The following is a 23,948-nucleotide window of genomic DNA, read 5'->3' as shown; positions in this document are numbered from 1 at the left end:
ATTAATCCCCTTCTAGGTCCCTAATTTTCCCTACCTCTCTTTTTGCTTCCCTTTTACTATTTATTTACCTAAAGAAGACATTTTTTTTCCCTTTGCTGTTATGTTAGCACAGCTATTATTTTTTCCAGATCCTCCTTTGCCCCTCTGCATACCCTTTATTCTTATTTCCACATTTTCTTGCATTCACCCCATTGAATCCATTCCTTTTTCTCTCTGCATGTTTAAACAGAGCATATAATACATTTGTTTGTTAATCCCACAAAGGTCATGTTTGCTTACTCCGAACTTGTTCATTTTCAGTATGCAGTTGTCCTGCATTTTGAATATTATGGCCCAGGTATTTTGCAGGTTGTGTAAAACTCATGCAAAAAAGCCAGCAGGAAATCTGATTCACTGTAACCAAAACAACAGGACACCTGTTAGTAGAGGTAAAACAGTAGTTGCACCTAGAAGGAATTCATCACACATGCAGTGTCCAACTCACTAAAAATCTGAATCATCTCAAATCTTCAGCAACCAATTAAAAATCTTTTCATCCATCTTCTTTCAGCACATTTGTTATAAACTACTTTCCAAGTTCTTTCAGCAATCATGTGCACCCCTTTATGACTTCCAATCCAACACCCCTTCTTTTGCAATAGCATTACCTCTGAGTCATTGCGGGCAATATCACAGAAGATCTACCAGTTTATTTTGATATTCACAGTCATTAGGTTTATATATGAATCTCATCAGAAGCAAAGGAGTTTATTAATACAAACCTCTGTGGGAATTAATAACTAATTGTGAAAAATAATTAGCATTTATTCCAGTGTGCACGTTTTCTGGCTGACAGAGAAAACTTGTATCATGGGCTGGACACATTCTGCTTTCCCAGTTTTTGCCTTTTTTTGAGTTTGCTTGTGTTTTTCATATAACATCAGGGAAATTAAAACTCATTATAATTACACTGAGGTTTTATGATGAGAAATCCACTGGGAGTTTCTGTTGCCAACAGCATGAAGGAGCTTGAGGATCAGATAAAGTTGCAGAAGAATAATTAAAGGGAAGTCTCCCTCCACCTGAAGCAGGCTGCACAGACCCACTCCCAAGTTGACAGACTCCATCGGAGTTATTTGGACATGTGGCCGACGGATGTTTTTGAGAATGGAAAGCAATTTCCAGTGGCATTCCACAGGGCTTATTGTTGGGTCCCTTGCTGTTTGTGGTATATATTAATGATTTGGACTTAAATGTGTGGGGCTTTGCAGATGACACATAAATTGGCCGTGTAGTTGATAGTGAAGAGGATAGCTGTAGACTCCAGAATGATATCAATGGTTTGGTTGAGTGGACAGAAAAGTGGCAAATGGAATTCAGTCTGGAGAAGTATGAGATAATGCATTTGGGGAGGGCAAACAAAGCGAGGGAATACACAAGAAATGGGAGGATATTGAGAGGAATAGAAGAAGTGAGAGACCTTGGAGTGCATGTCCGCAGGTCCTTGATGGTGGCAGGACAGGTAGATAGAGTGGTGAAGAAGGAATATGGAATGCTTTCCTTTATTGTCCAAGGTATAGAATACAAAAGCAGGGATGAAATGCTGGAACTGTCTAAAACACTGGAGTATTGCGCACAGTTCTGGTCACCACGTTACAGAAAGGACATAATTGCTCTGGAGAGAGTACAGAGGAAACTTACAAGAAAGTTGCCAGGGCTTGAAGGTTGCAGCTATGAGAAAAGATTCAATTGGCTAGGGTTGTTTTCCTTAGAACAGAGGAGGTTAAGGGGTGTCTTAATTGAAGTGTACAAAATTATGAGGGGCCGAGATAGAGTAGACAGGAAGGACCTGTTTCCTCCAGTGGAGAGGTCAATTACAGGGGCACAGCTTTAAGGCGATTGGTAGAAGGATTAGAGGGGACACAAGGAAAACCTTTTTCACCCAGAGGGTGTTGGGTGTCTGGAATTCACTGCCCGGATCAGTGGTGGAGGCAGAAACTCTCAACTCATTTAAAAGATACCTGGATATGCACCTGAAGTGCTGTAACCTGCAAGGCTATGGACCAGGTGCTGGAAGGCGGGATTAGATTGGGTGGCTAGTTTTTTCAGCCGGCGCAGACACGAAGGAATGAATGGCCTCCTTCTGTGTTGTAACTTTTCTATGGTTTTATGTCAGAGGACACATGCCTTCTCCATTCATGCTTCAAAATGGAGCCATTCTCCAGGTCAGGATTGTGCTCTCAATGTACCATCTTGTTGTCAAAGCAGAAAATTAATCTTCAAATACTAGAAGCTGAAGGAACTCATGCACAGTGATAAATATCTGCCCAACTTGTAGACTAATTTGAGTGTCAGTAAGTAATCACTCATCATGCAGCAAGGTTCCATTACAGTAACATGGAAGATGTGAGTTTTGCAAAGTTTTCAATTGTACATTGCATCCTGAATGTGCACCCTATTTACAAATAGAGTCATAGAGCTATACAACACAGAAACAGGCCCATAGTCTTGTATGCTATGGCGTCTCAAGTGCTCATCTAAATACTTCTTAAATGTTGTGAGGGTTCCTGCCTCTACCACATATAAGATCCAACAAAAACATTATAAGGGTTATCCATGAGTAAATAGTAATTGTATTGGCAGTAATGTTTTATGGCATGCAATCTTGAGTCATCTACCCAATACAAAGTACTGTCAGCTAGTCTTACACTGTCAAATATTTAAAAGTGGGTTGTTATATTCTGCAGATAGTATGCATAGCATTGAACAGGAGAGAGTACCCTGAAGTGCCAAACATGAAAAGTTTTCTTGCACTCACTTCATGCAACAGAAAGTCTACTTTGCCAGCCATCAAGCAGAGATTTGGGTGCCTGACTGCTCCATCACATACCCACAGGAGGAATTTTATGCTCTGTCCCACGGTGGATTAGGAGCTGGGGAGAGCATATAATCGGGTGGGATGGGCCTCCACCAAAATTATGTCTGGGATTGGGAAGGCCTGTGAATGGCTTGTCTATCCTGCTGCCAATTGAGGCTCTTAACTAGGCAATTAATGTCCAATTAAAGGCCTCATCCCATTCCCACCGCAATTAGCCATGCAGCAGGCAGCCCTGTCACTGCATGGGAAAAACCACTTGGGCTGCTTGGTAGCTCCTGGGTGTGGGGGAGTGGTGGGGAGTCCCTCAAAATGCACAGTGCCTGAACAAGGGACCTGACATCGGGAATGTGGGGGCCTGCTGAGAGTCATTCCCCTGCCCTTGCTACTGACCTCCCTACACCCACCTCCCCCATGACCCTCACCCTGTGAGACCCCTCCGATTTGACTTATCTGGGGCCTGGATCCACCACCACTCTGCGCCTCGGGTGGGTCCTCTACCAGCAGCAACCATCGCCTCCGCAATGGTGCTGCTCAGTTAAAGAGCTGCTGGCTTCTGATTGGCCGGCAGCTCTCAGAAGGCAGGATTTTTGCCACTAGGGTCCTTGATCCTGTGGAAGACCCACCACTGCTCAGTTGTGCCTAATTGGCACTTGATTCGGTGGCCTCCCACAGAAGAGGCGACACGGGGTTCTCAGCGTCGCCTTTTCCGGATGTCGAGACCCCCGTCACCCAGATAAAATTGCAGCCACAGAGTCTGTTTCATTCCTTCATATTGGGTTTCCTTCCACTTCAGGTTTGCTTCTATTTTCCCTCTTACCCTCCCCGCACCCCTCCCCCCCTCCCCCGACCCTGACCTTGACAAACACTGCTGGATATTTAAAATTAATCTTGAAACTTTATAAAAGGTTGAAACAGTAATTATCCTCCTATGCAACCACTTATAAGTACACACATACCTTTAAATCTGAGGAAATGGCCAGATTTTGTCTATTCCTCATCAGATTAGCTCTCTGCACAAAGTCAAAGCTGCAGAAGGAATTATGAACTATAAACTATTCAAATAAAATGACCTACCAATTTGCAGGTAAGTTTGTATCAGCAGGTACACATAAACAGAATCACAGACAGGACTGAAAATTGGCTCTTTTATTTCTCTGTGCCAAGAATGATGAATTCTGTTCTTGTATACAACAAAAACATTTCTGAAGCAATGTATCAGAAGGAACTATAAAGTGTAAAAATGTAAAGATACGTTGTTTTATGGCTTATTTGGCAGGGCAATGTCAGTAATATTACAATCGCAATGTAGGAGAATAGTAGACTTATTTAAAAATCTATGCATTAAGTAAAGATTAGATGAAGTTTACTAACCTCAAATTCCCTCTTGATCTTCCTACTTTTGCTTTCTCGGCATTTTCAGTGCTTCAGTGGTGTCAGCGTTTTTCAGCTCAGTTCCATGATACGTGAGAGGCATGTGTTCCATTCACACTGATAGCTGAAATGTTTCACTTCAAGGTGAGGTCTCTCCTTTTATGGACTCTTGACCTTCATTTGGACTTTTATTTTCTAGATTTGGAAGAGAATATATATTCATTTTTAATACTAATGTTTGAACAAGCTCAGAAAAATAAAAAGCTTTACAGTCCAATATCTACCATTGACAAAATTATGTAATAAAAGATAAGTTGACAAAGAAAGAAAAAGTTTCTATTTTATTGATGCCTTTATATGTGCACCTTTTTCTGAACCATTTCCCCAACACTCAGCTGTTTGGCACAAAATGTCAAATATATTTTTGAGTCAAAATAAAATTATGAGAAAAGCATCAATAAACAATATTTTAAAAATGTTGCAATTGCAGATCCTGTACTTGCACTTCCTAGATGAAATTGCTTCCGTTCCCACCTGATTAGAATGCGAATGTCATGCCAGGTCTGTCAAAGCAACTGCTGTCACCGTCTGCCTCAGGACACAGCAAGTAAACGGAGATGCTGACACATGCAGGATGAGAGGAGCTTCCCTAGGACTTAACCTTTAACCCTGTTTTTGAACTATCAGCATCACATTAAACATAATGTCAGAAAGCATAGTTTCATTGGCACCTGAAGGATGCAGTACTTTAAATATTGAACAATGAATTCCTATGCTTAGTTTATTAACTACAATCTACCATTTGCTTCAAAATTTGAAATAATGGAACAACTTAAACAATAATGCATAACCAGAAACAAATAGACCACTGTATTTCTTTGCAGATATTTAATGTATTATATTTAAAAGAATGCAAAACAAGCTATGGAATTTAGCTTTGCTGTAACACAGATTTGTGTTAGGAGGAAATTGTGTCCTTATGAGCTCATGAGATGTCATGATTTCTGAAAGTTTAAGCAATTATCTCTCAGGCTTCCCAGTGACTGATTTTCTCTGAGGATGTGCTTTTTAAAATAAGTTTAAATTTAATCTATTTTATTTTGATACAAACATTGTTAGTATTTAACAGACTTTTATGATATTTACTTTTCAATATATCTGATTGAAAATAATCCATTTTGCATCACAATTATATTTATTTAAATAAATAAAATAAATAAATTATAAAAATATGATCTCAACAAATTCACCTGATGTCCGATGTACTATAAATGAACATTCCTATTATAAAAAAACAGTGATGCAGTCTATGAAAAGTCTCCTACTGCTCGAATTACGTTGGTCTTGTGCAGTAGAATTTTTAAATCAGCAGATTTAACAGAAATGATTTAAGGTCAGCTGTTATATTCATAGTAGATATGTTAATGCAATTGTACAAAACTTTTCTGTCTGCTATTTTAACATGGTATTAACTCAGTAAATAAACATAATTTCAATCCAAATCATTTCCAATTGGTAACCATCAATTCCATATAACAATAAGTTATACTCTAGAACAAAACAATATTTAGGCTGTGAAATTGGGCCTGAGGACAGCAAATGATGCACACAATGCTTTCAGCGCAGCCGCCCCCCCACCACCCCCGGTGCTCCATGCAGACTGACTCAGGATGAAGGCATCACAGCCGCTGCCTGGATAGCGAACATTCACCAACAACATGGTTTGTACATGATTGCACACCAACTGTAGATTAATGATTAGTAGCCCTCACGATTCTTGTATTCTCACCTCCAGGATACAGTGATGGGAGGCATACTGGGAGATGTTTGTTACGTCGCTTGCTCCCGCTTGGAAGGATCTGGTCGCATGGGAGCTTAAAGGGACTGTAGCACTTAAAGTACTGCAGGGTTTCACCCAAGCTGCCAGGCATTGGAACCATTGCTTAAACACTGATTGTCTATTTCATGATGTTTCTGGTGGCAGCATGGCTTTCATTGTACACCCATTGTCCTCAAACAGTTGGGTGGCAGAGCCATGTGTAGAGGAGTATCCCTTGTCCCTGAGCAGCCACGTTCTTGTTCTTCTCAGACGCTTGATGGTGGCAGGAATGGCAGATTGCCTCAGGAAGGCTGCTGACTTTCAGTGGGGGAGACTGCAGATGACCTTGCAGGATGCCCTCCAGCAGCTCTGGGCCTTGAGGGCACAGCTTTGATCTGCACCACCGTGACATGGGTGGCAGCAGTCTGGGCTAGCTGGCTCAGAGGCACCAACAAGAGCACTGGCAGAGAGGCAGTGTTGGGAGCATAAATGCTGTCATTCTGAGACAGGCGAGCAGGTTTGTGTTCCACTGAGCCTCTGGCACTTCACTGGGGTGGTACCTCTGTAATCTGCTACAGTACAGTTTGCTGGACTGCTGCGAAAGCCTGCAAGCCCCTTTGAACACTGGTATCCGCTGCCATGATGGCAGGCGTCTGAGACTGCTTGGCACCAAGCATGGATTTCATGACCTCAGTCTGAGCTTTCACTGAACCACTGAAATGTTGGGTAGTTTCCATCTGTGTTGCAGTGGAAGCTGAGACAGCAACCACCAGATGGTGCATCACAGCTGAGTTTGTAAGTGCAGTCATGGAGTTGGCCACCATTTCCAAGCTGGAAAGGATGGGCTCCAAGCTCTGCGTGATGCCCTGTGCCACATTGGAGCTGGAGTCTGGCAGGTCTGCCATTGTACCAAGCATCTTAATGTGTGAGCTTATCACCATTCTCCTGTATGCTGCTTCATCAAAGTCCTCATCTGAGTCCCAGGTAGCAAAACATATGTGTGCCCACACCTTCCGGTGAGTGCACATGAACTATCCTTGCCCCTGGCCTGGCTGAAGCAGACTCATGCCTGACGACATACCAGGCTGGATTTAGTGGAGCTGGTGGGGCACTCAGCGCCGGGCCAAAAAGGCAGTGGGAAACCTGCCTCGGCCATTCGGAGCCCCTGCCGGCTCTATTTAATGGCACCTGGGCAATTAACGGCCTGGCGCCAGAATCTACATCCTTTTAAAGACGGGGATCCTGCCTCCAAGAGCTGCCAGCCAATCAGAGGCCTGTCAGCTCAGTAGTATCGGCAGTACCACCAGGAGTGATGGCCACTGCCAGTACTGCAGGAGGCCTTGAACCCGGTGATAGGGGAGGGAAGGTGGGCGTTGAGTACGGGGAGCAGGGGTTCAGGGAGGTGGCTTGTTTGCTGATGGGAGCCCTCCGTGGGCCACAGATTTCCCGTGGAGGAGGGCCCCCTGCATGTTTAATGCCAGTGGTGGGGGGGGAGGGGGGGTGAAAGAGGCCCTTAAGTGGCTGATAATAGGCCTCTTAACGGCCTCAATTGGCCTCTGGGCGGAAAGGCCACCATCGGCATATCCCGCCCCTAACTTAATTGCAGTGCGACGGGAAGGTGACGAGCACCCCCTGCCCCCACTCGCGTCTCACATCACAATTCTGATGGCACCCCCCTGCCTCCTAGCCTGTCTCCAAGGGGCCCATTAAATCCAGCCCACCATGTGCAGATTGCAACTCTATACTCGCCACTAAGATATGTGCAGTGCCAGTATCTGAGCTGGTGGTTATGTTCATCAGATCAAGTGATGGTGCTTCTTCATTATCGGTGTGCTTTTGCTCTATCTTCCCCGTCTGAGGTTCCTGTAGCTGGGCAGGTAACAGTTCTTGGGTGTCTGAAAGCAGAAAATCAGAAGGGGATGGTTAGGGTGTGGGAAGGGGGTGGGTTGGAAAGCAAGAGGTCCATGATCACACCATCAGCAGCTTGCACCGCATGTCAGTTAGCGGGATAAGTATGAAGAGTTGAGGAGGGGGATAAGGCAGGAAGATACCGTCATCCTTAATATTCTTGGCGAAGTTGGATGCAATGGGCTCTGTTGCAGCCGGCCCCATGATACGAAGCACCATCTTCTCTGTAGGGCTTAGATGATGCAGGCATGCCTGACCCCTCCGGTACTGCTTTGCTCTCTCCAGTTGTGTGCTGCCTAGTCCTGCAAGAGAGAGGGAATAATGTTACTGATTATTGTGCCTGACAATGCCGAATAGCTGGTAGAATGTGGAGGCTGTGAGAGGTGGGTATGTAGCTTCCATCATTGGAAGGTGTGTGAGGATGAAGTGAAGCATCTGAATATTAGGCCTGAGTCCTGGCTGCTAGTGACTGTTGATAGATGAGTGATGAGGGTGTGGTACATTGAACAACATAAGAGTTTGATGGTGCAGTTGCTATGAAATGTCCTTTGAGGATGCATTCACGGACCTTTACTAGCTGCGCGAGGTCACTGAACTTCTTGCGGCACTGCTGCCAGGTCCTTGGGGACAGACTCTGAGAATTAACCTTCCTAGTCACCTGCTCCCATTCCCTTTGGAGGGGATTTCTTGAAGGCCTTCTGGTCACCCATGGAAACATGGCCTCTCTCCTCCTGTCAATATCCATCAGTAAGACCTCCAGCTCTACATCCGTGAACCTTGGAGCCCTCCCTCTTCTCTGGTGCTCCATTCTTTTTTGTTTCCACTTGCAGCCAAATCCACTTCGGGCAGTAAGCAGCAGCGTCTTTCTAATGAGTGCAGCTCACCTTTAAGAGGGGCAATCTGCCTTTAAGAGCTGGAGGCTAATTGCAAACTTGCTAGCCATGCACGCTGCTAGACCTCCTGTTAAGAGTTCAGCCAGCCAGCAATGCGAATCGCACTCAACTGAACATTACAATCATGGAAATGAGGAGGCAGCATAAAGTTTGCATGATTCTTGCCTCAATGGGACTGGGTGGAGGCAGATCGAAAATCGTGACCCTTATGCCCTAAAACAAGAGGAGACAAATTGTTAGCTCTTAATGTTTTAAAATAAGATAAAGTATTTTACTTTGAGTTACCCTGAATATGTAATTACAATATTTTCTTGAACAGGCATAGTTTTCAGAAACCATCTATTGTACACATCATATTTCACCTTATTCAGTCTATAGGGTCAAAATGATTTACGGCTGTTATGTCAACAATGTTAAATATTGCTCCATATAGTAACAGAGTGATTAATATCATGAGTGCCAGCATTATATCACACACAAAGTCAGATTCTTTTTAGGTTGGGAAAAAATATTCACTGCAATAATATTGCTAGAAGAATATAGCCAGCACTTGTTGCAATCATAACTGGTGAGGCCGCTAGGACCACAGTTTTAAAATGATTTTGTTATGTACTGTTAATGCTTTTTATACGCCTTATGTTTCTCTTATTCTTTGAATTTTTATATTGTTTTCTTTTCATTCTCTTATTATTCCTGGATTACATATTACAAATGTCCTCTGCTAGTTCTTCAATAACAGCTGCTTGAGCATAAAATTCTTATTTAACATTGCAATCCTACCATTATCTGTAACTTTTACTGAAGAACGGATTGCTTATGGCTTACTGGCAATTAAAAGGGTTTAGCAAATCTCAGGGAAGGTCAATGGGATCTCAAGAAACAGCTCAGTAACTATGGATGTTCCACAAAAATGCATTCCAAATTTCCCTAGAAAATTGAATTTCTAAACCCAAAAATGAGCCACAAACAATGCAGACTCATTTCTGTTTGAGAGTTGGATAGTGGCTACATAGAGAACTTTGAACAAGGGCCCAGAAAAAGAAAACAGCCATTAGGGTCAGGACACTTGCTTTTCATCGCTCTGGAGTCAATTTGAACCCCAATTTCAGGGGTGAAGGAGTGTTCTAGCACTGCATCTTTGCAGTTCTTTTCAAACACAGATTATAGTAGTTGTGAATAAAGCAATCATAAAACCCCAGGATTTCAGAATTCCAGCAAAACTCTTTTTCAAATAGAAGAATGAACTTTTTTTTTTAAATTGTCACAACTTGAAGTGGATTTTGGCAAGTTTGAATGTTTTCATATCCCAGTATTGCTAGGCTTTTTGTCCAAATGATTATACTTTGCAAAATAAAATACATTTCAGTGTGACAAGCACTTTTCACTGACAAATTGACACTCTAGATTTAATCTCACATAACCGCATTTAAGACAATCACAATTGAAATCTTAGCCCAAGGGTGTAACGGATATCCAGTACAGTACTATTCCAATTATCAGGTTTCCAATTATCTGAACAGAGGCATTTTGTGAATCACATTTACGTCAATCAAACAATTTAGCTACAGTATTTACTTATTGACTTCCGGTTAGCCAAACTCAATTACTTGAACTGATTTGCCATCTCTTGAGTTGTCGGGATAATCAGGAGTCTACGGTGCTTAACACAATTTCCATATACTTAATAATATTCTTATGTTTAACTTTGCCTTTTCATCTGGCCTGGTGTGAATGGGATTTAAAATTTGTTTTGTGAGATATATTGGCTAAAAGCCATGGACTGTCTTTGAGAATCCTCAGTCCATGTTGGGCCTCAAATTTAGTACTGGAAGATGGCTGACTTTTTCTGAGTCCTTGCCGAAAATTCTCTGTGTTGACATTATCCACCTCTCAAACAGAGGTTAGTCCGAAGTACAAAACCACCATGAATGTGGCCCAGTCCTGGGTTTAGAAATCAATTGTCTAGAGAAATTGGGATTGCATATTTATGAGACTTTCATAGTCACTGAGCTGTTCTGAGAATAGAGAAACATTCTGCACTCACTTTCTATTTTTCTATCAATGTTTAATTTTTTAATAAACATAAGTCCCATAGCACAACCTTTTTTGTACCAAGAAAGATCCAACATGCCAAGTTTATTCAAAGAATAATAAAAAATAAATAGCTATGACGTGTGAGATGAGTAAGTTTTAGGGATGTATACTTGTCTAGTTATATGTTATATTATTTTCCTGCTTTCATTGGTATTGGTGCTAATTGGTTATTACTGCAGGGCAGAATTGGGTATTTGAAAAGGATTGTGGACTGATTGACCCAAATCCCACTTTTTTAGTTTATCCGGTGTAAACACGGCCCATTTATTAAATGTTAATTACCAATAAAAATGGATCATATGTCACTGGGATTAGATTTCAAAGTTAAGAAATATGAAGAAAGGCCTTAATTTATCCACTCAATCAATTGTTTTGCTCTCTGTTTGCCACTAGCGCTGACAATGGTTCTGGGTTAAACACGAGCATAACAGTGCCAAGCAGTCATTGGTCCAGATTTTGCATAGATAATAATGCCGAGGCTAATAGCACTCACCGTTGTAGCAGAGTATACTGGACAGCAACTTCTGGAATCTGCACGTGTGCAGTTAAATGCAGAAATCCTGAAGTTGCTGTCAGAGACACACTGCTCCTCCATAGAGTGCACTGTAACAGTCCCCTCCAATAGAGTTGACACTGAAAACAAGGCAATGGCGTGAACTTGGGGTACTTGCCCACTTGTTTGGCATGAACTTGGGGTACTTAGCCACTTGTTCCCCACAGTGGCGCAGTGGTTAGCACCGCAGCCTCATAGCTCCAGCGACCCGGGTTCAATTCCGGGTACTGCCTGTGTGGAGTTTGCAAGTTCTCCCTGTGTCTGCGTGGGTTTCCTCCGGGTGCTCCGGTTTCCTCCCACATGCCAAAGACTTGCAGGTTGATAGGTAAATTGGCCATTAGAAATTGCCCCTAGTATAGATAGGTGGTAGGGAAAATATAGGGACAGGTGGGGATGTGGTAGGAATATGGGATTAGTGTAGGATTAGTATAAATGGGTGGTTGATGGTCGGCACAGACTTGGTGGGCCGAAGGGCCTGTTTCAGTGCTGTATCTCTAAACTAAACTAAACTAAAAAGATGCCTGAAAATGTTAGGGCTGGTGCACTCAGGAGTAGGTGAATTTTTAGTGGTGTGATAAGTGTTCATTACTGCCAAACAATCTCTCTGGCCCTGAAATTTTTATTTTATATGTGTGTAGTCTCATTCTTTCAGATGTGAATTAGTTTTGGGGATTTTTAAAAAAAAAGTAAAATAGAAATGTTATTTTTTTTACTTTTTCTGTCCCTTTTATCTTTCTCACTTAATCCCATCTTTCTTTCTCTATGCTTATTTTGCTTTCTGTACATGATTTAAATCCAAATTTATAGCTCCTGTCTTATACTTCGTGGATTAGACTCTGCATGTCTCAGTGAGGATTCTTCAATTTGATTGGTTGAATACCATCGCCGTTTCATGCTCTGGTCATAAATGCCATTGATGCCCTGTAGAGGATGCTGTGCTGGATCAGACGCTGGATTAGATTACGCCCCCATTCAAAAGCCTGTGAAAACTTTGTAGGCAGCTATCAGCGAGGTGAATGGCATGTCCTGGGCCTTTGCTGCTGACTGCAAAATCCAGGCCATTGAATCAATTTGTTTACAGCAGTGCAAAAATGGTTGCAGTGTACACCAAAAGCAATAACCAGGCTACTGTTATTGTAAATCCTGTAAAGAAAATTCAGTACTCAAAACGTTAATGAGTAAATGGCACCTCTTTAACAGATTTAACCACATGTGCATATGAAATTCTTGTTTTAACAGAAGAAAATCCACTTTTTTGCCATAAAGAACAATCCAGCAACAAGGTTGCTGTCTCAGAAATCAAATGTGTACAGCGCAGAAGGAGGCATTCAGCCTGTCATGTCTGTGCCACCTCTCTGCAACAGCAACCTACCTAGGCCCACACTAACCACCCCCTCCTCCACCTTTTCCTCATAGCCATGCAAATTTGTTCTCTTCAGATAATTATTCAGTTCTCTTTTGAAAGCCTCGATTGAATCTAACTCCACCACACTCTCAGTGCATTCCAGATCCCAAACCCTCACTGCATAAAAAAGTTTTTCTGCCTGTCAGCATTGCTTCTTTTGCCAATCACCTTAAATCGGTGTCCTCTGGTTCTGGCTCCTTCCACCAATAGGAACAGTTTTGCCCTATCTACTCAGTCCAGCCCCGCATGATTTTGAACACCTCTATCAAATCTCCTCTTAATCTTCTCTTCTCCAAGGAGTACAACACCAGCTTCTCCAATCTATTCACATACCTGAAGTTCCTCGTTCCTGGAACCATTCTCGTGAATCTTTTCTGCACCCTCTCTCATGGCTTCACACCCTTCCTAAAGTGAGGTGCCGAGAAGTGGACACAATACTCCAGTTGAACCAGTGTTTATAAAGGTTTATCATAACTTTCTTGTTCTTGTACTCTATGCCTTATTTAAAAAGCAAAGAATCCCATATGCTTTATTAACTACTTTCTCAATCTGCCTGCAACCTTCAATGATTTGTGCACATATACCCCAGGTCCCTCTGCTCCTGTACCCCCTTTAGAATTGCACCCTTTAATTTATATTGCCTCATAAGAACATAAGAGCATAAGAAATAGGAGCAGGAGTAGGCCATTCAGCCCCTCAAAGCCTGCCCCACCATTCAATAAGATCATGGCTGATCTGTCCCAGGCCTCAACTCCTCTTTCGAGCCTGCTCCGCATAACCCTCGACTCCCCGAGATTTAAAAAATCTATCTATCTTCTCCTTAAATACATTTAGTGACCTAGCCTCCACAACTGTCTGAGGTAGAGAATTCCAGAGATTCACCACCCTCTGAGAGAAGAAATTCCTTCACATCTCAGTTTTAAATGTGTGACCCCTTATTCTCTAACTATGTCCCCTAGTTCAAGATTCCCCCATCAGTGGAAACATATTCTCAACATCTACCCTGTCAAGCCCCCTTAGAATCTTATATGTTTCAATAAGATCACCTCTCATTTTTCTAAACTCTAATGAATAAAGGCCTAAGCTGTTTAGCTGTTCTTGATAAGACAACCCTTTCATCCCAGGAATCAGCCTAGTGAACCTTTTCTGAACTGCCTCCAATGCTAGTATATCCTTTCTTAAATACGGGGACCAAAACTGTACGCAGTACTCCAGGTGTGGCCTCACCAACACCCTGTACAGTTGTAACAAGACTTCTCTATTTTTAAACTCTAGCCTCCTAACAATAAAGGCCAAAATTCCATTTGCCTTCCTAATTACTTGCTGCACCTACATGCTAACTTTGTGTGTTTCATGTACAAGAACACCCAGATCCCTCTGTACTGCAGTATTTTGTAGTCTTTCACCATCTAAGTAATAATCTGCCTTTTTATTCTTCCTACCAAAGTGGATGACCTCACACTTTCCCACATTGAACTCCATCTGCCAAGTTTTTGCCCACTCACTTAACCTATCTATATCCCTTTGCAGATTCTTTGTGTCCTCATCACAACATGCCTTCCCACCTATTTTTATATCATCAGCAAATTTGGATACACTACACTTCCTCCAAGTCATTAATATAGATAGTAAATAGTTGAGGTCCTAGGACCGATCCTTGTGGCACCCCACTAGTTACGGCTTTCCAACCTGAAAAAGACCCATTAATCCCGACTCTCTGCCTTCAATGTGTTAGCCAATCCTCAATCCATGCCAACACATTGCCCCCAATACCCTGAGCACTTATTTTGTGTAATAACCTTTAATGTGGCACCTTATTGAAAGCCTTCTGAAAATTCAAATACACTACATCTACCAGTTCCCCTTTATCCACTCTGCTTGTTATATCCTCAAAGAACTCTAACAAATTTGTCAAACATGATTTTCCTTTTATAAAACCATGTTGACTCTGTTTGATTGCATTATGTTTTTGTTAATGTCCTGCTATTTCTTCCTTAATAATCGATTCTAGCATTTTCCCAATGACAGATGTTATGCTAACTGATCTATAGTTTCCTGATTTCTATCTTGAATAGGGGTGTCACATTAACGATTTTCCAATCCGCTGGTACTCTACCGGAATCCAGTGAGTTTTGGTATATTACGACCAATGCCTCCACTATCTCATATAATAAAAGCAAAATACTGCGGATGCTGGAAATCTGAAACAAAAAAAAGAAATGCTGGATTCACTCAGCAGGTCTGGCAGCATCTGTGGAAAGAGAAGCAGAGTTAACGTTTCGGGTCAGTGACCCTTCTTCGGAACTGACAAATATTAGAAAAGTCACAGATTATAAACAAGTGAGGTGGGGGTTGGGCAAGAGATAACAAAGGAGAAGGTGCAGATTGGACCAGGCCACATAGCTGACCAAAAGGTCACGGAGCAAAGGCAAACAATATGTTAATGGTGTGTTGAAAGACAAAGCATTAGTGCAGATTAGGTGTGAATATACTGAATATACTCCACTATCTCTGCAGCCACTTCTTTTAAAACCCTTGGATGCAGGCCATCATGTCCTGGCGACTTGTCTGCCTTTAGTCCCATCAGTTTGTCAAGCACCTTTTCCCTCGTGATAGAGATTGTTACAAGTTCCTCCCTCCCATTTACACCTTGCTCATCTATTATTGTTGGGATGTTTATAGTGTCCTCCACTGTGAAGACCGATGCAAAATACTGGTTTAAATTATCTGCCATTTCCCTGTTCCCTGTTATTAATTCCCCAGTCTCATCCTCTAAGGGTCCCACACTTACTTTAGCTACTCTCTTCCTTTTTATATACCCATAGAAGCTCCTACTGTTTGTTTTTATATTTCTTGCCAATTTACTCTCATAATCAATTTTCTCCCTCTTTATTTGTTGTTTTAGGCCTCTCCTCATTCTTCCTACCAAAATGAATCACTTCACATTTTTCTGCATTAAATTTCATCTGCCACTTGTCTGCCCATTCCACCAGCCTCTCTATGTCCTCTTGAAGTCCATCACTATCCTCCTTACAGTTCAGAATACTTCCAAGTTTTGTTCATCTGAAAATGTTTTAATTGTGCCCTGTACACCCAAGTCTAGGTCATTAATACATATCAAGATAAGCAGGGGTCCTAACACCAACCCCTGGGTCCCCTTCAAATACCATCCTCCAATCCAAAAAACTATTCATAACTAGTCTCTGTTTCCTGTCTCTCAGCCAACTTTGTATCCATGTTGCTACTGTCCCTTTTATTCCAAGGACTCTAATTTTGCTGACAAACTGGTTATGTGGTACTTTATCAAATGCCTTTTGGCGGTCCATGCATTACCCTCATCAACACTCTCTGTTACCTCATCAAAAAAAACTGAAGCAAGTTAGTTAAACACAATTTGCCCTTAAAAACATCTGTGCTGGCTTTCCTCAATCAATCCACATCTGTCCAAGTGATTATTAATTTTGTCCCAAATTATTGTTTCTAAAAGCTTGCCCACCACCAAGATTAAACTGACTGTCCTGTAGTTGCTGGGCTTGTCCTTACACCCTTTTTGAACAAGGGTGTAAAATTTGCAATTCTCCAGTCCTCTGGCACGATCCCATATCTAAGGAGAATTAAAAGATTATAGCCAGTACCTCCGCAATTTCCTTACTTCTCTCAGTTTCCTTGGATGCATCTCATCCAGTCCTGGTGACTTATAAACATCAAGTATAGCCAGCCTATCTAGTACCTCCTTTATTTTAAATCAATTTTTAGCCCATCCAGTGTCTCAACTACCTCCTCTTTCACCATGACTTGATCAGCATTTTCTTCCTTGATAAAGACAGATGCAAAGTACTCATTTAGTAGCTCCGCCATGCTCTCTGCTTCCATGCTTAAATCACCTTCTATATCCCTAATTGACCCCACTCCTCCTTTTACCACCCTCTTATGATTTATATGCCTATAGAAGACTTTTAGATTCCCATTTATGTTAGCCGCCAGTCTCTTCTCATACTCTCTGTGTGCTTTTCTTATTTGTTTTTTCACTTCCCCTCTGAACCTTTTATATTCAACCTGGTTTTCAATTGTATTATCCACCTGACATCTGTCATATGCATCCGTTTTCTGCTTCATCTTACTCTCCATCTCTTTCATCATTCAGGGAGCTCTAGATCTATTTGCCCCACCTATCCCCTCGTGGCAATGTACCTTGACTGTATCCAAACTATCTCCTCTTTAAAGGCAGTCCATTGTTCAATTACAGTTTTGTCTGCCAATCTTTCATTCCAATTTTCTTGGGCCAGATCTGTTCTTGCTTTATTGAAGTTGGCCCTCCCCCAATTAATTATCTTTATTCTGGATTGCTCCTTGTCCTTTTCCATAGATAACCTAAACCTTATGATACGATGGTCACTGTCCCTTAAATGTTCCCCTACTGACACTTGATACACTTCACCCACCTCATTCCCCAAAACCAGATCCAGCAATGCTTCCTTTGTCAGTGGACTGGAAACATACTGACGTAGAAAATTCTCCTGAATACACTCTAAAAACACTTGTCCCTCTCTTCCCTTTACACTTAGTATCCCAATCTACCGTAGAAAATTAAAGCCCCGTATTATAACTACTCCATAATTCTTTCACCTTTCTGTAATTTCCTTGCAAATCTGTTCCTCTATATCTTTCCCAGTAGTTGTTGGCCTATCGAATACACCCAGCCATGTAATGATACCTCTATTCTTTCTTAGCTGTAACCAAATAGATTTTGCCCTTAACCTGTCTAGGACATCCTCTCTCTCCAGCACTGAAATGTTCTCCTTAATAAATATAGCTACCCCTCCTCATTTCCTTTCTTCCCTATTTTTCCTGAACACCTTGTATCCAGGAATATTTAGGACCCAGCCTTGTCCTTTTTGAGCCAGGTCTCCATTATCGCCACATCATATTTCCATATGGCTATCTACACCTGCAGCTCACTAACCTTATTTACAGCACTTCATATATTCATATACATGCACAGTAAACCTAATTTAGACCTTATTACATTCCCTCTTACTCTGACCACACCTAATATGTTGCTATTTCATACTCTGGTGCTATCTGTCTTTCCTAATTCTCTGTGCACCTTGGTTTTCTTCTCTAATATTATCTCCTATTTCCCACACCCCTGCCAAGTTAGTTTAAACCTTCCCCAATATCACTAGCAAATTGCCCCACAAGGACATTCATCCTGGCTCTGTTCAAGTGCAACACATCCTGCCAGTACAGGTCCCATCTCCCCAGAACCATTCCAATGTCCCAGGAATATAAAGCCCTCCCTCGTGCATCATCTCTCCAGCCATGCATTCATCTGCTCTATCCTCCTATTTCTATACTTACTTGTGCGTGGTACTGAGATTAATTCAGAGGTTACTACCTTTCAGGACCTGCTTGCTAGTTTCTTTCCTAGCTCACTAAACTCTGCCTGCAGGACCTCATCCCTCTTTCTACCTTTGTCATTGGTACTGATATGGACCACAACCACTGGCTATTCACACTTCCCCCTCAGACTGCTCTGCAGCTGCTTAGTGACATCCTTGACCCTGGCACCATGGAGGCAATGGATTCACGGCTACAGCTGCTGAAATGACTGTCTGTTCCCCTAACTATAGAATAACTATAGAATCCCCTATCACTATTGCTTTTCCAATCTTCCTCCTGCCCTCCTGTACAGCTGCAGGGTTATGGATTAGACTCTGGCTGCACACCCCAGAGGACCCATCAACCTCACCTGTATTCAGAACGGAATACTGGTTGGTGAGTGAGTTGTAATGAAAATGTACTGGTATTCCCAATTAGATAAATGAACTGGCTTAAATTTCTTATGTGTCAGAAAAAGATGAAGTAATGGCTTTATTAAAAGTATTGTAAATTTGACAGAGAGTTATTTTTCTCTGACATAACCAAGTGATGATAACATTAATTATACATGAATCATTATTTGCAGAATGGAACTTCTAATATGACGGGGATCGCTTGCGGGAAGGAAAATGATTGATTCTGTATTCAAAACAATGAAAGGTAAGTGCTAGGAATATGCTTTTTGGGTTGTTGTCCCTGGAGTTTTCTTTCATCTGAGACAAGCGACATCAACTGACTGGCTACTATGGAAATCAAGTTCATTACATTTTTGTCAGGAGTCAAGTGTTAAACATTGTGAGCTATTGGGTCAGACTATCACCAACTATGTATAAGTTATTTTTATGAATTCTGATCAGTCCACAAAATATTTATCACTTAATTAAAAAAAAAAATTAGATATCTGTCAATAAATATACATTTTAGATTAAGGCAGCAGCCAATCATAAATAGACAAACATTTGACAACTCTTTTCACTGGGCGTAATAATCACTAATGAATTATATAAAGGATTTAATTTTCCTCTTCCCAGATTTCATTCTAGATTTAATTATTATATTTAATGCAAATAATTAATTCCAAAGTTCTGTTTTGCAAATGGACTTAATGGGGGAATTTTAACTGACCCGACCGGGGGAAAAGGGTGGGCATGCAGTTAGAATTGCTGACCTACTGCCCCATTTCCACTCACTGTCATCTTAACTGAGCCCTTCTGCAGGCGGCCGAGGCACCAGCTGGAGTCAGGTAGGAACCTCATTAATATATGATAATTGGGATTATATTATATCTACAAAGATCTGCTGTTATTTTAACAGTTAAATGAGCAGGGAAGTAGAGAAGGCTCCCTAACTTGTCAAAAATCTTTCTTAATGGGGCAAAGAGGAGCAGGTTAGGGTTAGGGTTAGGCTCTCAGAAATTCTGGGGCTCTGATGCTCTGGGCCCCCAATCCAATGGGCAAAAAAACCCTGATCTCCCCCTGCAAGTAATCTTTGTGCCACTGGGCAGATGGATGGTTGGGCCTCGATGCCCCGAGATTCTGACCTTCCTAAAGCTGGCCACCTACCTGTTTCAGATCACTTCAGGAGGGTAGCTGACCAACAGAATGTAAATGAGGTGCAGCCATTAAAATTGAGCAGAGACTCTGGGGCATGAACGCCATCTGCTCCCACCAGCTTCCAGCCTGGCAGTTCAAATCCACCCTAACATGACTGGCAAGAAAGTACACCATATATATCAGATTCCAAGCACTCCTCCAAAATGTGTGTGATACTTCATTAATAAATGATAATTGGGATCATAAGCTCTCAACTAGCCTCTCCAGCTGGGAACAGCATTCTGCATATTGAAGTAGTCTGTTTGTGTAGACAACCAATTACAATATGTTATATTGTTATGGACAGGAGAGAGATGATAGGGATGGCTCCCTCTTTTCACCTCTTGACTGAGCGAAGACACTGTGTTTAAAAAAATTGTTTTAGCTCCTGAGTGCTTTAATTGTCAGGAACAGACAAATGACGGGTTTTCCCTTAAGTTTTAAAAGAAAGATAAATGTTTATCATTCAACACCCAAATATATGCAATTACACCGACTCTCACACTCATACAGATACACACACACTCAAGAAAAAATTGCGATAATAAAAGTAGCATGCATTCAGGTCTTATGATTTCAAGAATCCTCTGTTACACTTGCTTTTCCCCAGGGTGAAGACTTGAAATGATGCAAGCCTGTAATTCTTTTGTTGTCCACTGAAGAAAAGCTCTGGAGGTTTAGGAGAATGGATTTATTGTTGTTTTATGTTCACAGTAGCAGATTTCTCTTGTTATACTCCAGTCAGGATTCAATGGTGAAGCCCTGGTATGAGTTCAGGACCAACTCAAGTCTCTGGCTTAAAGTTTGTGGTCTTAGGCAGGGTCTTTTTCTTCACTGACATAGATATTTTTTCTGGTTCTGTCTGCCCAGAATTGCCTTATTAAAACCCCTTATCTGAAACCTAGTTTCTGTCATGTGACCAGAGCATCTCTTTCTATTGTCTTCATAAATGTTTTCTGAGAGTTAGGCCATTGGCAGACAATGGAGTCCCAGTATCAGTCACCCACATACCATCTTGATATGATAGAGCTTTCCACACCCATTTTCTGGATTTCTAGTTTGGAGTCAAAGGGCCTGCAACAGTATTGTGAATCCAGTTGTTTTTTAATTAGTTGGAGAAATGCAGCCATTATCCAGGAAGAGTTGTTTGCATTTTAATGACTTTGCCAAGACTTGTCCAGACATGACAATTAGCTTGGGGTTCTTGCAGTTCCATGTGTATTAGCAGGAAAGAAAAGGTCACCTGATTTCTCAGCTCCATGTTTTACAGGAAAGTGTCGATTTTGGGTTTGCTTCATAAGTTCATATTTATAGTTAATAAGTTCATATTGTGTGAGTGTGAAAATATGCATACTTATACAGATACAAATTTAAAAAGATGGTGTGGTAGATTTTGTTCTTTACCGCTTGGGAGTTCAGCATCTCATAGCTGAAGTGGAAAATCTAACATGGAGGATCGCACAAACTTTATTTTCAATGGATGAAAATCTGGCAGGTTCTGTTATCGGCATGTGATCCCCCCCACCAGATTTTCCTTTCTATGCTCCATCCGGTCGATGCTTAATGCCTAGTGGTAAAGATCAAAGTTTATCCCAGTGTCTTTTTACTGGATTTAAATGTGCATTGAAGTGTAAGTAAAAGGAAAAAATACTTGCATTTATAGCAGGGCTTTCACAAACTCAGGATGTGCCAAAGCAGCTTGCAGCCAATGAAGTATTTTTGCAATGTAGAAAAAGCAAAAGGAAAAAGTAGTAATTTGTTTTCTATCAGCGGACAGTCATGAATTTAAATCAATCTATTATTCTATCTATTTATTTATCTGGCATTCTATTTGCATAAAAGTATTGCATAAAGTTTGTTGCACTTGAAAAGTGTTATCAGACTTTAAAGCATCATAATTCAAAAATATCCAATAGCCAAAAATGATCATAATTCGATCAAACATATGAATAAAATGTTAAGCGATTACCATCCATAATCTGATTGTGATTACACTCACTGTGTTCAGTACCATTTGCAACTCCTCAGATACTGAAGCAGTCCGTGACTGCATGCACCAAGACCTGGACAACATTCAGGCTTGGGCTGATAAGTGGCAAGTAACATTCGTGCCATACAAGTGCCAGGCAATGACCATCTCTAAGAAGAGAGAATCTAACCATCTTCCCTTGACGTTCAACAGCATTACCATCACTGAAACCCCCACCACTAACATCCTGGGGCTTACCATTGACCAGAAACTTAACTGGACTAGCCATACAAATACCATGGCTACATGAGCAGGTCAGAAGCTGGGAATTCTGCGGTGAGTAACTCACCTCCTGACTCCCGAAAGCCTGTCCACCATCTACAAGGCACAAGTTACGAATGTGATGGAATACTCTCCACTTGCCTGGATGAGTGCAGCTCCAACAACACTCAAGAAGCTTGACACCATCCAGGACAAAGCAGCTAATTTGATTAGCACCCCATCCACCACCTTCAACATTCACTCCCTCCACCACCGGTGCACAGTGGCAGCAGTGTGTACCATCTACTAGATGCACTGCAGTAACTCGCCAAGGCTCCTTCGATAGCACCTTCCAAACCTGCAACTTCTACCACCCTAGAAGGACAAGGGCAGCAGATGCATGGGAACACCAACAGCTGCAGGTTCCCCTCCAAACCACATACCATTCTGACTAGGAACTATATTGCGGTTCCTTCAGTCACAAGGTCAAAAACCTGGAACTCCCTTCCTGACAGCACAATGGGTGTACCTACACCACATGTGCACTGCAGCGATTCAAGGCAGCTCACCACCACTTTCTTAAGGTCAATTAGGGATGCACAATAAATGCTGGCCTTGCCAACAATACTCTCATCCCACGAATGTATAAAAAAAAATCTGGCAACTGAACAATGCTAATTAATGAAACCTACTTTCAGGTACGAAAAGGCAACAAGTTAGCAGCAGCAACAATTGTAAATAAAATTATGAAAGGCATAGATAGGGTAGATAGCCAGAGTCTGTTTCCCATGGTAGGGGTGACTAAAACTAGAGGGCATAGATTTAAGGTGAGAGGGAGGAGGTTTAAAGGGGATCAAAAGGGTAAATTTTTCACACAAAGAATAGTGGGTATGTGGAATGAGCTGCCAGAGGAGGTAGTGGAGGCAGGAACAGTAGCAACATTTAAAAGGCATCTGGACAAGTACTTGAATGAACAGGCATAGAGGGATATGGAATTAATGCAGGCAGGTGGGATTAGTATAGATGGGCATTATGGTTGGCATGGACGCGGTGGGCCGAAAGGCCTGTTTCTGTGCTGTACGACTCAATGACTCAATACATCACATTTTCAGAACTAAATAATCATTACCTTAATTCAATAAAATGATAGGAAACAGCTACCAATCAGTAATCAGCAGACATCAGCAAACCAGACAGACAAATCACTTGAAAGATTCTTTCAAACTAGTGTCAGTTGCCATCTCAGTTCCTGGCCCAACCCTATTCACATCCATAAAAGTAACGGTAGACATGATTGGTAGAACATCCTGCTCCTTTGCAGTAATAATCTATAATTCTAATTTGTACAATGTTCTCTATTATGATCTAACCGCATATTCTGAAAGTTACGGTGAGCAACATCTTGGGAGACATTATGAATATACACATTTTAATGAAAGCCAGGATGTTTTCATGAGATATGTTTCACCATAATCAGCTGCCCATGACAGCAGATGACGTGGGTGAAAATCACCTCTATGAATTCTTAATATAAGAGATTATAGACAGGATTTTGAGCCCCCGTTGGGGCCAGGAACGGAGGCGGTCACTCTACTTGTTTCTTCATCTATGTCTCCAGTTTATTTCAGTCTAAATAAATTCATACCTAATGGATATATCAAATGACAGTGCATCACATCACTTGCCATTCTCTCATCGTATAGAATTCCTTATCTAAGCATACCATTTAATATCAAAATTATAAATTCAAAAGACTAAAAATAGGCAACCCAATGTCAAATTTTACTAAAGTAAAGCCTAACAAGTTTTTGAAGCGTAATGACTTATTGTGTAAAATATAGGCC

At 41.6% G+C, this 23,948-nt stretch overlaps 1 long non-coding RNA gene across 1 annotated transcript in view; it reads left to right on the top strand.

Moving 5' to 3' along the window:
• The window catches only part of LOC137371358 (uncharacterized), an 89,240-nt gene that overhangs the window by 49,238 nt on the left and 16,054 nt on the right, over positions 1-23,948 (top strand). Inside the window, exon 4 of the long non-coding RNA XR_010975209.1 lies at positions 18,869-18,942. This is a non-coding gene — a long non-coding RNA (uncharacterized lncRNA). The remainder of the gene's footprint in view (positions 1-18,868; positions 18,943-23,948) is intronic.

Source organism: Heterodontus francisci, chromosome 6 (assembly GCF_036365525.1).
Source record: "Heterodontus francisci isolate sHetFra1 chromosome 6, sHetFra1.hap1, whole genome shotgun sequence".
NCBI lineage: Eukaryota > Metazoa > Chordata > Chondrichthyes > Heterodontiformes > Heterodontidae > Heterodontus > Heterodontus francisci.
Note: the sequence above shows the minus strand (reverse complement) of the source record. Positions and strands in the feature narration are given on the sequence as shown.